We start from the raw sequence: 16,846 nt of genomic DNA, 5'->3' as shown, positions 1-16,846 counted from the left end.
GAGTTGGCAGCCTCTAATGGTGCCTGGAAATGGTGATTTGTGCTGCTCGGGTGTGGGGAATTGTGCGGCAGGAAGGGCTGGCGGGGCTGAGCCCCGACAGGCGCTCTTTGCTGGACTGTTCTGTTATTCATTGCTGTTGGGTTTTTCAGGCGAGAATGTTCTCATTTTTGAGTCAGTGTTTATTTCCTTTAAATGTCAGCTACGACCAATGTCCCTGAAATGGGGGAAGGGGAAAATGTTCTGGGTAGATGCTGGCAGCGCTGATTGAATCCGGTGGTAATGAGCTGCTGAACACGAGACTGCGGGGAAGTGAAATAAAAAGCACGTTTTAACGGAGGACGGCTGGCAGGAGCCCTGGGGCATCGCGAAATGGGGAGCAGGGTTGCCAGGTTTTAATGCCTCTCCCCACCCACCCTTGGCTTGCCACCAAACCCAGATAAACCTGCACGTACAGAAATGAGCAGATTATAAAATTGGAAAGGATGGTGTCTTTGCCTGTATTTGGGGGCAGTGGGGGTGGGGGGGGGGAGTGAAAGGCAGTTTCCAAGGGGAGAGACTTCTGTAGTCACTTAGTTGCAAAAGAAAGAGATGGGTGTTTTTCTTCTTACTCAGGCTGAGAGTTCAGGCAGTAGAATGGGCCCACTTCTGGCGCTTTCTGGTTCTTCAAAATCCTAGAGAGCTCAACTGAAATATACAGAGAGTGCCAAAAAAAAAATTACACATTTTAAGAAAGGAAAAAACTGTTAAAATTGTAATAATATATACTGATAACAAAAGATGAATACAAGTCATGTTTGACTTGTGTGATTACAAGAGGTGCTCAAAGTGGTTACCATCAGCATCCAGACACTTCTGATTACCGCCAACTACCGCTTGAGCAGCGTTGACCAAAGTGTCCACTTGTATACATTTTTGGCACTATATATATATATATATATATATATATATATATTATCAAAAAATGTATACACGTGACTTGTATTCATCTTTTGTTGTGGTTACATATTATTACAATTTTAATAGTTTTTTCCTTTCTTAAAATATATATACATTTTTTGGCATCGTTTGTGTATGTGTGTGTGTGTGTGTGTGTGTGTGTGTGTGTATTTGATGTAATAATCGTTACCACTGCAGCTCAGTGATGGGTGCAGGCCAAATGGGCTGTAGAAAAGTTACCTCATTTAATCCTCAAACCACCCAGAGAGGCAAAAATTACTCCCATTTCACAAGGAAGGAAACAAATCATAAATGTTAATTTGCCCAATGTAGGTGACAAAGGCTGGATGCAAGGCAGCTTGGTCGCTGGCTCCAAAGGCTCTCACTGGGAACTGCCTTGCAACCATCTACAACCCGAGTTAGGAGGAAAGCTACCACTACCCCCTGTTCAGGGCAGGCAGTGTTCTCCTAAACAGAATTACAAGAAAGTCACCTACACCTGGCAAGACTATTACCATGTCTTCCTGTCCAGTTATGTGAATATGACATAAGACAAAATGAATCACCTCTAGAACAAATCCAAAGCTATTGAACGTTTTTAGCCAACAGTTTAAATATGTTTACTATGTGCTAAGCACTGTCCTAAGTCCTTTACATATATTAACTCCCTTAATCTTCATAACAACCCTGTAGGAAAAGTACTACTGATATCCTTGTTTTACATATAATGCAACTGAAGCACAGAGAGGTCAAATAATTTGTCCAAGGTCATACAGCTGGTAAGTGGGAGAGCTATGACTTGAACTTGCGTCTGATTCTAGAGTCCCAGCTCTTAACCCTGGAAAATGCCTCTAAGGAATGCATGTTGATATTGTTAGAAGGATGGGAAGAGAACTAACTATAACTATTCTTTATCGAATGTCTGATTACTTCACTTAATTCTTATATTTGCCTGTGAAGTAGGTATAATTATCCTCATTTTATAAGAAGAGAAAGTTGAGATTCATAGAACTTAAGTAATTTGTCAAGGGCTCTCAGAAGAGTAGCCTGGGATCAAATCTGGCCACACTTGATCCCAGGTCACTGCTTTAAATAAATCATTTAGTAAAACCCTGATATTGGGTCCAGGACATAGCTGGCACTTAATTCCAAGAACCCAATTCCCAGGAGGTCCCCCTCTTTACTTTATAAGGAGTGCTCTTTTTGTGCCTCTCTCACCATGGTTTTCTTAACATTCAATTTATGTGACTCAGTTTATTTTCCAATCTTCCCCCTTTTTTGTGCTTTCCTTACATTATACAACATTACTTTGCTACGTACATTCAGGCAACTTTTACACTCTTAACTACTCAGGCTGGGATCACTGACTACAGCCCTGTGGTTGTTCATTAACCGGCAGAGAGACTGTTTAAATAATGCCCTGAGTGTTGTTGAGCTGCTTAAAAAGAGGGTAGATGCTGGTAAACCCCACTTAGCAGTCCTTTAGACTGGACGGTGCCTTTACAGTAATACAGGCCCAACCGCACACATCTCTGAGATTTTCTTGGTTGAATCCACTTCGACTATTTATTATTAATGCTTTTTAATAATCTTAAAAATAAATCAGGAAAACGCAGAATATGGGTATAGAATCACCTTGAACATTAAGAATAGCATCTTCCTTCAAGAGCAATATAATTTAAGTCACACAATAAGATGGCAAACCAGGTAAAAATTCAAAACTTCCAGTTTCCCAGCTCATGTGCTGAACCTTAGATTTTAATTCTATTTAATGAACGATAACAAACATCTTCAAGGATATTTGTCTGGTCCACAAAGCCTACAAATCCTCAAACTAAATGGAAAAAAAAGAGAAGTACTTTTCAAGCTAAATTGGTTTACATCCAAAAAATCTGCAAAAAATAAAAAAGGTACTGTCAGAGGTGAAACATGAGTTAATCTGGGAAAGGAAGTTTAAAATGGGGTAAGATTCCTTTATAATTAAAAGAGCTTTGAAGTGGCAATTAGTCCACCCAAAAAATTACATTTAAGCATTCTTAAACTATAAATCCTTTCTTGAGGATAAGTAGAAATTTTTCCCAGTATTGAATTTGAATAATCATAACACAATAGGGATTAAATTAGATATATATATGTGTATATATATATATATATATATATATATATATATATATATGTGTGTGTGTGTGTATATATATATATATATATAATCAGAATTTTACATCTGTCAGATCCACAATTTTCAAATCACTGGGAGGTGATGAATCTAAATGAAATATAAAAACAGACATTGAATTACATTTAAAAGTCGCAAGAGCTCACTCATTGTCTGCCTTTCATTGATTTTTGAGCCAAACATTTTGATATATTAACATAGGGAAAGTGAATCACTACTCTTATTTATTATGTAAAAGTCAAGCAGAAAGTATATAAAATCAAAAGATATATAAACATAAATATGGAGAGGGTGAACAAACTGAAATCAGTCAACTCTTTAGGCTAAAAAATTGTAATAAAAGGCCAAATAAGAGAAAACCCTTCCTTACATAGCAGTTAGTAAATATATAAAATGTATTACCCATAAGAGGTGGTACAATCTGAAGAAATTGAGGCTCTTAAGTAAAAAAAAAAAAAAAAAAGTTTAGCTAATTCTTTAGGAAATGAAACTTCACTGGGAAAGATGGGATATTTGAAGATTGGTTCTGATATGCATGTCCAGCTAGAACATGTTACTTAATGCACCCCAAAATGAAAGATAAGCCATCTCACTAAAATGAGATAAGCCATGGGTCAATAAAAAGTCATTATATCATAACATTTCTGAAAAGGAACCAATTCCTCAACAGTAAAGATCCCTTTTTTCAAGCGTCTCTGCTCCCAGGGATTTACACAGGCTCTTTCCTCTCTCCGGGGTGTACCTCCCATTTCTGGTGTCCTAACTGCACCCTCAGTCTTCCCCTCCCCCACCTCACTCCTCTCTTAAGTGCTGTTAACTCATCCTCCAAGTCTCCATTCACATGTTTGTTTGTTTGCCTCTGAAAGACCTTTCCTGGCCAGCACCCCCCTTCCTAAATCAGGTTCTCTATTGCTGCATTCTCCATTATGATAGGCCCTAACCTACATGTGTGTATTCAAATCGAAATGAAATAAAATTTAGAATCAAGTTTCTTACTCACACTAGGCACGTTTCAAGTATTCAATAGCCACATGTGGTTAGTAATCAATGTATTGCACAGAGAACTTATAGACTGTTGGCTGATTTTATGTGTCCACTTGACTGGCCTAAGGGATGCCGAGATAGCTTAGAAAACATGACTTCTGAGTGTATCTGTTAGGCTGTTTACGCAAGAGATGAGCATTTGAGTTGGTGAACTGAGTAAAGCAGCTGGCTCTCCAATGTCAGTGGGCATTATCCAACCATTGAGGGCCCAAATGAAACAAAAAAGTAGAGGAAGGGAAAATTCCCCCTCTCTGCTTGAGCTGAGACATCTCTCTCCTGCCCTCAGACATCTACACTCCTGGTTCTCAAGTTTTTGGCCTCAGATCAGGACTTACACTACCAGGCCTTCAGACTCAGACTGAATTACACCACTGGCTTTCCTAGTTCTCCAGCTTGCACATGGCAGATCGTGGGGCTTCCCAGCCTTCATCACCATGTGAGCCAATTCCTATAGTACATATCCTCACATACATAATCTCCTGTTGGTTGTTTCTCTAGAGAACGCTGACTAACACATGGACTTTTTTTACATCACTTCAGAAAGTTTTATTGGACAACACTGTTCTATATTGAATGGATAAATGAATGCTCAGTCACCAACACATTCATTCAATCAGTATTTATCAAACATCTCCTATGTGCCAGTCAAATTGCTAGATGCAGTGCACACAGTAGTGAATAAAGCTAATACAGTGCCTACCCTCATGGAGTGTACAATCTGTAGTGTTGGGGCTAGAACAATAAACATTATAATAAAAGATAACTTCTGCCACTGGTAAATGTTATGAAGGAATAAAACAGGATGACGCAGTAGAGAGTATCCAGGGCGGGGAGGTTCCTTTAGATTAAGGATCAGGGAGATTCCTGGAAGAGTGAAATTGAAGCTGACACTTCATGAACATGGGAGAGTCCACCACATGACCATGCAGAACAGCAGTCCTGCCAGAGCACACAGCTAGTATGAAGGCCTAAAGCAGGACCACACTTGGGACATTCAAGGCTCAGAAAGGACAGCAGGAGAAGGGAAGTGCTGTATGGGAGGAGGCAGGAGAAGCAGGCAAGGGCAGAGCACATCACTGATGGAGAGATTTGGGTCAGAGTGACATGAGCTAAAATAATTAAAATTAACTAAGGAATAGAATATCTAGGAATGCCCAAAAAGGATTGAGAAAACATTTCTAGTAAGTTTTCTCCAGGGTTTCAATAAATATCCAGCATAATATTCTAATGTGATCGTTACCAGCACAGTGTCTGTCTATTACGGTATAGCAAAGTACATGCATTCATTCATTTACTCGGCAAATGTTAATTGAACAACTATTATGTGCATGGGTTAGGCACTGGGAAAACGGTGGTGAGCAAGATAGACACAATTCCTGCTTCACAAAGATTATATTTCAGTGGGATAGACAATTGTCAACATCAATTACTATAATCAATGATGGAGTTATGAAAGTGATGCATGCTTTAAAGGGAAATAAAGGATAGCAAAAAAAAAAGGCTTAACTGAGAAAGAGTCAAGATCTATGAGTGGTTAGTTTGGTAAAAAGTGCTGAAGAGAGGAGGAAAAAATATTTCAGTCTAAAGCAACTGCATGGAAGAAGGAGCCTATGTGGACAGGAAAGTGGCAGATTCAAGGCCTGAAAGAATCTCAGTGCTGATGGCGTAGAGCATCCAGGTCGTCTACTGGCCCTGGTGAGCTCCTAGCCCTGAGAGTGAACAGACTGGGCAGGGCCTCGTGGGCCACAGCAGGATTTTGGGTTTTTTCCTGAAAGCAATAGTGGGGCATGGAAGGGATTTTAAGCAGGGACATATACAATGGTTATGTTTGTACGTTTGGAAGATCATCTTGATTACAGTGAATTGGAGAGCCGTGAAAGTAGATGCCGGGAAAGGATTAAGATGTGGTACAAGTAGCTCAGGTGAGAGGTGATGGTCTGGAGGGGAGATAGAGGGAAGAGGGTGGAACTGAGAATATTTAAGAGATAGAACTACAGGACTGGTTAATAGTCGGATCATTGGCTGGACAAGGGCTAAGGGGAGAGAGAAGTGCTGACAGTGACGTTCAGGCTTTCAAGTTTAGCAACTTGGTGACTGTCACTGTTGGATAAACAATTTTTATTAAATACTGTTTATTAAGTAAACTTTTTAAGGAAGTATAAATATGCACATAGAAGTGAACAAATCCTAAGTGGAGAGTTCAGTGCATTTTCATAAACGGAACACCCCATGTGACAACATCCAGAGAACATTAGGCACAAGTGCCTGTAACCCCTTTGAGCTATCACCCCTCCCCAAGGCATGGAAGGGATGTTAAGCAGGGACATAGCATGTCTTCAGGATGGTTCATTTTGCCTGTTTTTAAACTTTATCTAAACGGAATTGTACGATATATATGATTTTATGCCTGGCTTCCTTGGCTCAACATCATGTTTGTAAGAATGATCCATGTTGTTGCATGTAGCAATAGTTTGCTCATTCTTATTATTATGTAGCATGGGGGGCAGAAATGATCATTTGTTTACATATTGTTAATGAAAATTTTGGCTATTTTCAGATTGGGGCAACTATGGAAAATGTGCTTGAAAATACTCTTGTGCATGTCTTTTGATGAACATTATTACATATATTTTAGTTAAGAAAGGGAGTGTTGGATCGTGAGGAACCTCTTTTAACTCATTGCCAAACTTGTGAGATATAAGGAGACATCTGTAGAGGTCAAAAATGAAGTGAAAGCAGGAAGTCAGAGATAAGCCAGTGAGTGGCCAACCCACCCAGGACTCTGTGCCACCTGCCCGTTTCAATAGACCTTGAACTTCCATTTTGATGGCCTTGTGGGGTGTGGAAACAGGAGATAAATCTTAGGGCCTGCCCAAGGTGAGAAGAATGATAGAATAATGCTGCTGTATGTGAGGTTCGCAGATCTATCTACAAATTATTTGTTCCCAGTCCAGAGATACGTATAGAAATTGAGAGTTGGTATTCAGAAACTTTTATAGTAACTTTATAGTGTAGTAACATCCAAGCAACATTCCATTTTTCTAGTAACTCATTTTGCTTGTATTTTACAAAAGTATCTGTCCATGATAGATTGCCAACAAGTAGTTTGTGAAGTACTGTGATAGGAAACTCATGCATAAATATTGACCCATCCTTAGTACCTAGACTCTCAACGGAAAGGTGAGCTAGAAAAATGTTTTCATTTGTCTCAATATTGGCATAGGGTGGTGATGGCAGGGGAATTCTCTCAGCAAAATTTGAAACTGCAATCTGGTTCTTAAGAATTTCTGGCCCAAATTATACTTCTGTTTGATTTGCAAAACCTCCAACCAAGAATTAACTTTAAAGTGGTCCTGGATGGAAAGTGCTCCTAGGCACCTGGCAGAAACAAATTCAAATTTGTTTAAGTCAGGCTTCAAAGAATTATAACAGATAAAGATGTATTGAACATATGGTCATAATCAAAAATCACTAATACTGTGAGAAAACAGAACCCAATGAGTCAATAGAAACAGTAGATAACCAGACTCAGACCCACAAACACTTCACATAATGGAGTTATCAACTACAGAATACAAGATGTATATATTTAATAAATTTAGAAAAATGCAATAATATTTCAAAACTATAAGTAAGAATAAGAGGCTATCAACAATGACCGGGCATTCTCAAAGTGAAAAACACGATAACCAAAATTTAGAACTCCAAGGACAGAGACATCTGCTTCTGACAGTATGGAATATTATACATTCTTGGAGGACTTCTTCCTGTAAAACAACAAGATCCAGCATAGAACATAATTTTCTTGTATTATTGGGCTTCTAGAAAGTCAAGGAAATCCCTGAGACCAGGACATTTTAAAAAGGCACCAAACATGAGGGGAAACCAGAACCATGTGCAGTGAGCACATATGAATGTGGGTTCCCAATTGTTTTGGAAACTCAATATATCATCAGCTGGCACTGCAGCTCAGAAGGGAGAAAAAATGGAGTTTTCAATAAATGTGCTTAGGCAACTTGTTACCCATATGGAAAATAACACAATTGGACCTTAGCCTCTCAACTGAGGCCACAGGCTTAAGTATGGAGCTCTCACTTGCACAGTCTCCCCCAAGGCCCTAAGGGGGCCTAGAGAAGTGAGATGCTATGGCCACATTGGTGAAGAAAATTGTCCCTTCATATTTAACTACCTCTTCACAACACTTCTCTTTGTGTAAACTGTCACTGGAGCAGCTGTGAGCATTTTGGGGGAGGAAGGGACAGAAATTAATTTGGAGGTTCACTGCATGTGAGTTTAGTTGAGTATTATTATGTGGTTTGCAGTTGCTGTCTGTTCACTTAAGTTATTGCCAGATTCTGTTTCAGTAAAGAATAACTTCCAGAAATACTTTTGCTGTCCACTGTGTGGGCCTAACTAGACATGACCTATAGGTGCCGATTAGAGGTTGTATCACAGATTGTGTTCTATAGGTTGTATCACAGACTGTGTTCTGTGGCCCCTGGTACCAGAAATATGTGGAGTGGTAACAATGTACGTGATGTATGGAGCCAGAAAATAGTCTGTGGAAAATTCTTCCAGTCATAAAATATTTCAAAAGTTCTCCTCTGTCAGACATACATGAAATAATGTAATGTTTACAATGATAACTATACACTTTTGATGTTGTATAATTTAACTAGAATTCCTGTATTTGATTGGCACAAACCTGTAATACCACTACAAACAGCAAATATTTCTATAAGTGAAGTCTCATGTTCCATGATTCCCAATCTATTGAATCACATATTTAGTGGGTCTGATGCACCTCACTCTGACAATCTGATGGTTTCAAACAAAAAGTGCACAGAATTATCACCACTGCAATGAAATGGCCTGAAGAAACAAGTGTTCCAGTGACAAATCTAAAAAATATTTATGAATAGAACTTGGAATGTGGTATCAGTATGAGTAATTTGATAATAATTGTGTTTGCTTTTGATATGCCTTAAATTCAAATTATTTTTGTTTTTCATAATTATTGATTATACGAATATTCAAATATAATGAGGAAGAAGTATTCTAAACATAAAAAATTGTTTTTTAATGGCTTCAAGTTTTAAAATGTCAAATAGTATCCTTTTATATAACAATGGGAACCAAAATCTCTGAGAGTCAATGTCATTAAGACCAAGAAAAGAATTAAAATAGCCAAGGATATAGATGATAATAATGAAATAGAAGAGACAATGGAAATTATGAGAATTAGTGCCCTCCCAAACATGAAATAGAGAAGATGAAAATAATATAAAGAAAAATACAGTTTATATGATCAATACTACATACATGAAGCTTTGCAGCAACTTCAATTTGACAAATGTCGTGACTTGGACAAGCACCATGATCTTTCAGTTTTGTTCTGTTCAGATGGATAATTGAGTAAGCTCAATACCATTTAATGAGAGTTTTATTTAAAAAAATTCAAAATAGTAATCCCATTAATATTTTTAGAAAATCAAATCATACAATAAACAAAAAAGCTTCTCAAACAGACATTTTGAAAAAAACAAACAAGTTTTTAAATGGTAAAGCCACTTTAAGATCTCATTTGGACTATTGCAAGAGTAAAGGATAGCTTTTACTGTTTTGTCAACTCTTAACAAGACATATGAGTTTGTTCATACCAGATGGATGTTCAGACCGTATAAATTTATTACGATCCCCAAAATGCACTCAAAGCATAAGAAGTCTATGACATATGAAGCAATTTATTGAAGAATATGCAGCCAAAAATGTAGGAAAAGAAATATTACAGAAGTGGATCAGGCAGTTCATTAATAAAAATATTATGCTATTTTTCTGGATTTTGTGATGTTTTTGCTAGCTTTTTACAATTTTGTACTGTTGTAAATTTTTCTCATTCTTAACAAACATTCCCTTTTATACATAGTTTATTATTTTTCTTAAAAAGGACTCCCAAGTTTTATATGTCTCATGCACCACAAGACCTAGATCCATCTCTGCTGAGATGGAACATAAAGCCGATGTGCATATGCGTAGTCTTACCTCACGTTCACCGGCAGCATCAATCAGTTCCTTAATTCCCTCTTTTTCACTTGTATGTCTAAGCTACCATTAACCTGTCCATTGGATCTTCATTTTTAATTGTAGTTATATAATACACATTGAAGGAAGGTCTGAGACACAAGAAACAATACTGTATTGTATATATAAAAATTTGCTATGTTAAGTGTTCTTATGAAAAAATAATAATGAGGACAGGAAGAAACTTTTAGAGGTGATGAGGAAGAAAAAATAATAATGAGGACAGGAAGAAACTTTTAGAGGTGATGGATATGTTTATGGCATAGATGTGGTAATGGTTTCATGGGTATATACTTATCTTCAAACTCATCAAGTTGTACTTGTTAAATATGTACAGCATTTTTATTGTCAATCATCCCTTAACAAAGTGGCTGTTTTTAAAAATTCTGAGCAGAATAATGGTAATAATAATGAATAATATAGTAACAAAGAAATGTTGTACATAGAAATTTAAAAGTTAAGTTGTGGAATATATATATATATATATATATATATATATATATATATATATATATGTATAATTTGAGGCTGGTGTAATCAGAATTAGTGTTCAGTAAGAGGATACTAACTTCAATCTTTATTAATAAGAGTTTAGTTTAATTAAACATCATGTTCAATATGTACCAGTGTGCAGAAGGCTGACTAATGAGGGGGCAAGAGTAGAAGATCAAATCAACCTTTGTGCCACTTGCCACACCCAGACTAGAGAATATGAGAATGGAAAATTATGGACTGATCTGAAACACTCAAGTACAAAGATGCGCAAATTCTAAACAATCCACCAGAAGAAAGATAGTACAGTATGACAAAGTTGGGTTCACTCCATGCCTAAAAGAATAATTTAACATTAGAAAAGCTCGTAACTCTATTTTAAAAATTAAATAATCATTTCAATAGATATAGGAAATTCAGCGTCTATTTATGATCAACACATAGCAATATGAAAATTGAAAGGAACTACTTTAATCTGATGAAGGATATTTGCAAAAAAATTCTAGAAGAAATATTATTCTTATTGGTGAAACATTAAAAGCATTACTTTTAAGATCAACAATGAGATAAACATGCCCTCCTTAATCATCATTTTTATTTAACATTCTATTGGAGATCCTAGTCAGTGAAATAACAACAACAACAACAACAACAGAAAAGGCAATCCATACAAATTGCAAAGGAACAAACTGAATTCTTAGTTGGCAGTTAATTTGTTCCAGCGTATTGAATATATGTTGTATTGTCTCTTGGCTTTCATTACTGCCATTGAGAAGTCAACTGTCATCTTAACTGCTGTTTATTTGAAGGTAATCTATATATTTTTTCTGCTTTTTAAAGAATTTTGCTTTATCTTTGGTGTTCTTCAGTTTAACTATGATACATTTTTTCTGCATAAAAATCCAATTAACTTTTGTAACTCACATATTCATTATAATAGTCTGTACATGTCACCAGTGATTTGGTTACCTACATGGAAAACAGGGAAATATATAAAATAATACTACTCAGAGCAGCACAACAACACAACAAGAATAAAATAATTTTCCCAGGTTACTTAACTCCTAGAAAATGGTGGAACCATAATTCAAATATAGACAGAATGTTCCCTAGCAACTAACCACTACTCTGCCTTGAGTCAAAAAAAGAGAAACAACAATGTCTGATACCAGATGAAAAAAGTTATAAAACAAGGTAAAACAAGATACCGTTTCATACCTACTAGATTGTCAAAACTTAGAAGACTGACAATAGCAAGTATTGGTGAAGCTATGAATTGACAAGAACTCTTAAACACTGATGCTGAAATATAAATTGTTGCAACCATCTGGAAAGCAATATTTCAATACCCAGTAAAGTTGAAGCAATAAAGTAATTTTGTCTCTGGCTATATACCAGAGACACATCCCAGTGGGCACAGAAGGAGAAATATACAAGAATGCTCAAAGCAATACTGCTATTATTAGCGAAACCAAAAAATGGAAAACACCTAAATATCCATTAATTGAAGAATAAATACATGCTCTGGTTATACAATGAAGCAAAGGTTCTTGCTTTTTTAAAAGCTTCATTGAAGTTTAATTTAAATACCATAAATTTCAGCCATTCTCAGTGTACAATTCAATGATTTTTAGCAAATCTACAGAGTTGTGCAACATCATCACAATCCAATTTTAGAACATTTCCATTACCCGAAGAAAGATGCCTCACGCCCGTGTACAGTTAATCCCATCTTCCTCACCCCAGCTCCAGGCAACCACTGATTTACTTTCTGTATATAGGTCTGCCTTTCTGGACATTTCATATAAATGAAATCATAAAATTTGTAGTCTTTGGTATCTGGCTTCTTTCACTTAGCACCATGTTTTTGAAGTACATCCATACTGTAGCATGTATGAGTATCAGTACTCAGTTCTTATTATTGCTAAAGTAGTATTCTAATGCAGGGATAGACCATTCCCTTCTTGGCTATTATGAATAATGCTGCTAATAACATGCACATACAAGCCTTTGTAGGGATGTATATTTTCATTTTCTCTTGGGTTAGATGCCCAGGAGGGGCATTGCTTGGGAGCAAAGATTCTTAACCTTACTTGTGCCAAGGGCCTCTTTGGTTGTCTGGTGAAACCTATGGACCTCTTCTCAGAATAATAATTTATTTTATTTTATTTATTTATTATTTTCAGGTGTACATAACAATGTAATAGTTAAACATTTACACCCCTCACAAAATGATAGCCCTACTCTCCCAATCTACTACCCCTCTGACATTGTACATAGCTGTTACAATTCCATTGACTCTATTCCCTATGCTGTACTCCACATCCTGTGACTATATATATATTAAATTATAGTTGACATTCAATATTATTCAGCTTCAGCTTCAAGTGTACACTGCAGAGTTCAGGCATCCACACCGTCCATGAAGTGGTCTCCCTAATGAGACAAGTGCCCATCTGACACCCCACAAAATCCTTACAACACTTTTGATTATATTGCCCAAACTGTCCTTCATATGCCCATGGCAATATTGTGGTTACCAATTTGTGCTTTCCAATCCCCTCAGCTTCTCCCTCATCCCCACCCTACTCCCATCTAGAAACTACAGCCCTTTCTCTATATCTCTGAGACTATCTCTGCCCACTCTACTCATTTATTCTGTTCTTTAGATTCCACATATAAGTGAGATCATATGGTATTTGTCTTTCTCAGTCTGACTTATTTCACTTAGCATGATGTTCTCTAGGTCCATCTATATTGTCTCAAATTGTAAAATTTCATTCTTTATGGCCAAGTAATACTCCATTGTATAAATGTACCACAGTTTCTTAATCCAGTCATCTACCAATGGGCATTTCAGTTGTTTCCATGTGTTGGCTATTGTGTATAGTGCTGCAATAGTCATAGGGGTACATATATTTTTTCGAATTAGCATTTTGGATTTCTCTGGATAGATACCTCCTAAAAGTGGAATTGTTGGGTCACAAGGTAGTTCCATTTTCTCAGGATAATATTTTTTTAATGTAATGCCTTTAAATAAAATATACAAATACATAAATTATATTAAAATATGGTTGTTATCAACATACTAAAAAGTTATGGTAATATATGTGTTTTTATTAACCCATTAAATAATTAGATATAGTAGCAAGATAAGCAATTAACAACTTTAAAGTATAATAATTAATGAGCTTTGTCCATATTTCAAGATCTCTGTATTAACCATAAGGTGATATGGAAATATCAGTGATTTCTATTGGTGATAAAGTCACATATTACTACGGTAGGTTGCCTACTTCATAATTGAAGGAAATGCTAAATTTTAGTTAAAAGTAGTGAAAATTCTATTTCATAGATTTTCCCCATGTTCTGCTGTGTTCTCAACCTATTAAGAACTTGAAATGTAGTATTAGTAGTGAAAATGAATGAAGGCAAGTTACTCATTTCAACAAGAATGAATCTTACAACCATAATGTTTAACTTAAATAGCAAGTTGCAGGAGAAAATATACACTATTGTACCACTTGTATAAAGCTTAGTTACCTGCTAAATAACACTATTTGCTGTTTAGGCATTCATACAGATATGGTAAAGTATGAAAAATGCATGGTATGATAGACAGCCAATTCAGAATGGTAATTACCTCTAGGAGGGAAGGATAGAGATTTGTCCAAGGAGAGGGTAAGGGGACTTCAAAGTACTGTATTAATATATTTCTTAGACTGATACACAGATGTTGGTTATATTATTTTATGTGTTTATATTTTGTTTCCAATGTATACATTTCCATATGTATGAAATATTTCCATATGTATGAAATATTTCATAATAAACTTTTAAAGAATGAATTAACTCTTTTTAAAACTTATAATTAAAGAAAAATTATATAGCCTCTACTTAAATATAAATTACAATATTCAAAATATTAATGTCCTAAATAGTGACTAAAATACTATGCTATGCTCAAAATTATGAAACTGAAAAACGGAAAGTGAAAATATTATAACATTTTTTCTCACATATTATTCCTAATTGAGAATTCATCTAATTTTTAAGTATTTTAAAATTTTTTTCAATTACAGTTGACATACAATATTGTATTAGTTTCAGGTGCACAACACAGTGATTAGACATTTATATAACTTATGAAGTAATCACCCCAATAAATCTATGTTTAATTTTTAAAACCAGCTTTAAAATGCTTTCAGAGATGTTTAATATTCATTCTCTTTATATTTTCTTTTACTTTTTATTATTTGAACTCTCTGGACTTTCCCCAGACACCTCTTCCAGACAACTTTTTTATTTCATTACATTATTGTTGGAGTTAATAGAATCTTCTGATTGTAAGCAATGGAAACCCCAGTCAAATTAGTTAAATCCAAAAATAGCTATTTATTAGTTGAAATAACTGAAACATCCAAAAAAGTTCTAACTTTGGGCATAGCTTAAATAATGCTGCCAGGACTTAAATAATACTGCACTCACTATCTCTCCATCTCTCAGCTCTGCTCTTTCCTGCAGTGGGATCCAACCAGCCCTCTCAACATGGTAGCCCTTGGCAAGTCCACGCACACTTTATCATTACAGGAGTCAGTCTCATGGGATTGTCTTAGAGTCATGTGCCAACCCCTGAACCAGTCACTGTGATGGAAATACTGATTGGCCCAGTCTGGGACATGTCTCCTAGAGCCTCGACTGAGTCAGTGAAGAGTCAGGTCTTCTGAAACCACATGGACTATGAGGGAGAAAGAGGTGGGTCCCCAAAAGAAAATATACCAAAAGAAGGCAAAGTAACTGGTAAGCAGAACAAACAACAAATGTCCACTGAATCAACTGAAGATTGACATATTCTCCCATTGCCTAGCAGTGGAGGTTCATTCTGGTGTCATGTAGTTCTCCAGTAATTACAGGATGTCTGACAATATGAATACATTCTTCCGCTTAATGATGAGTGTTGGTCAGGGCCAGTTTTTAGAAGTAGCATTCATGATAAGGTAATTTTAACTTGATGAATAAAAGTCTGGACCATTGTAAAATAGAGGCCAGAACTCCCACGTTCTATAAAACTCAATAATATTAATGGCGTTTCCTATTCAGATCCTCAGTTTGCTACTTCCATGATGAAGTCCTACATGAATAATATATAACTCTATAAATCTTTCCAGTAAAGTTAAATAAAAAAGAAGGATTTGTTTAATACTGTTGGATTCAATGCTGTGTGCTGATGTAATGGGAAAATTATTCAGGAACATTCCATTCTTAAGAAAATACTGCCCACATAATCGACGTCTTGATACACCTGGGCTTATAAAAAGCTGGAATCCATGCTTTCTGAACACATGACCTTGTCGATAATTTTCACCACACACAAAAAATTTATCTTGGAATTCCACAGTTGCTATTAGTGGTGCTCAAAAAGTAAGTTCTCTGAAACGGGCAAGGATACAATTGTAGATGAAATCTACCCACTTTCTTTCCACAACATTCAAGGACATTTTCTGAGGAGGTTCTCTACATATAAACATTCCTCTCATTGAAGTAGGTAGCCAGTATTTTCCTTATCAGGGATTAAACTGAAGGGGATTAATAAATATTGATTTATTCAATATTGTTCACCTACAGTATGCCAAGTACCATGCTAAGCCCTGGGGATATAAAAGTGAACTGAGACAGTCTAAACTCTCAAGGAGTTTGTAGTCTGCTGGAGGAAACACACAGACAAGTAATTATAATATAGTGTGATAAATATTTGCATAATATACATGTGGTACCTCGTATTGAGGATCAGCAAGAAAAACAATGGAATGGAATGGCAGCGGTGTTGGGAATGCTTCAGTGTAGAATGAATGTCTTAGGGGAGACTTGGGCTAAGTGTTAAGGAACAAGTAAGAATTATCCAGGTACAAGAAGTGGGGTGGGGTGGGAATGGAAAGAGTAACCCAAGCTGAGTAAACAGAGAAATGAGCAAATGTAGTTGATTCAGCTCATTAAAAATAGGCTAAATGAAGGATGTATGGACCTGAAGATGTGAGCATTTCCTGGTAGGCCCTGAGAAGGGTACCGACTAAAAACTATGTGTCAAGTGCCCACTGAGATCTTATTCATATAATTGCA

This window comes from Rhinolophus sinicus, linkage group LG09 (genome assembly GCF_036562045.2).
Source record: "Rhinolophus sinicus isolate RSC01 linkage group LG09, ASM3656204v1, whole genome shotgun sequence".
In the NCBI taxonomy this organism is placed as follows: Eukaryota; Metazoa; Chordata; class Mammalia; order Chiroptera; family Rhinolophidae; genus Rhinolophus; species Rhinolophus sinicus.
This window is presented reverse-complemented; position numbering follows the sequence as displayed.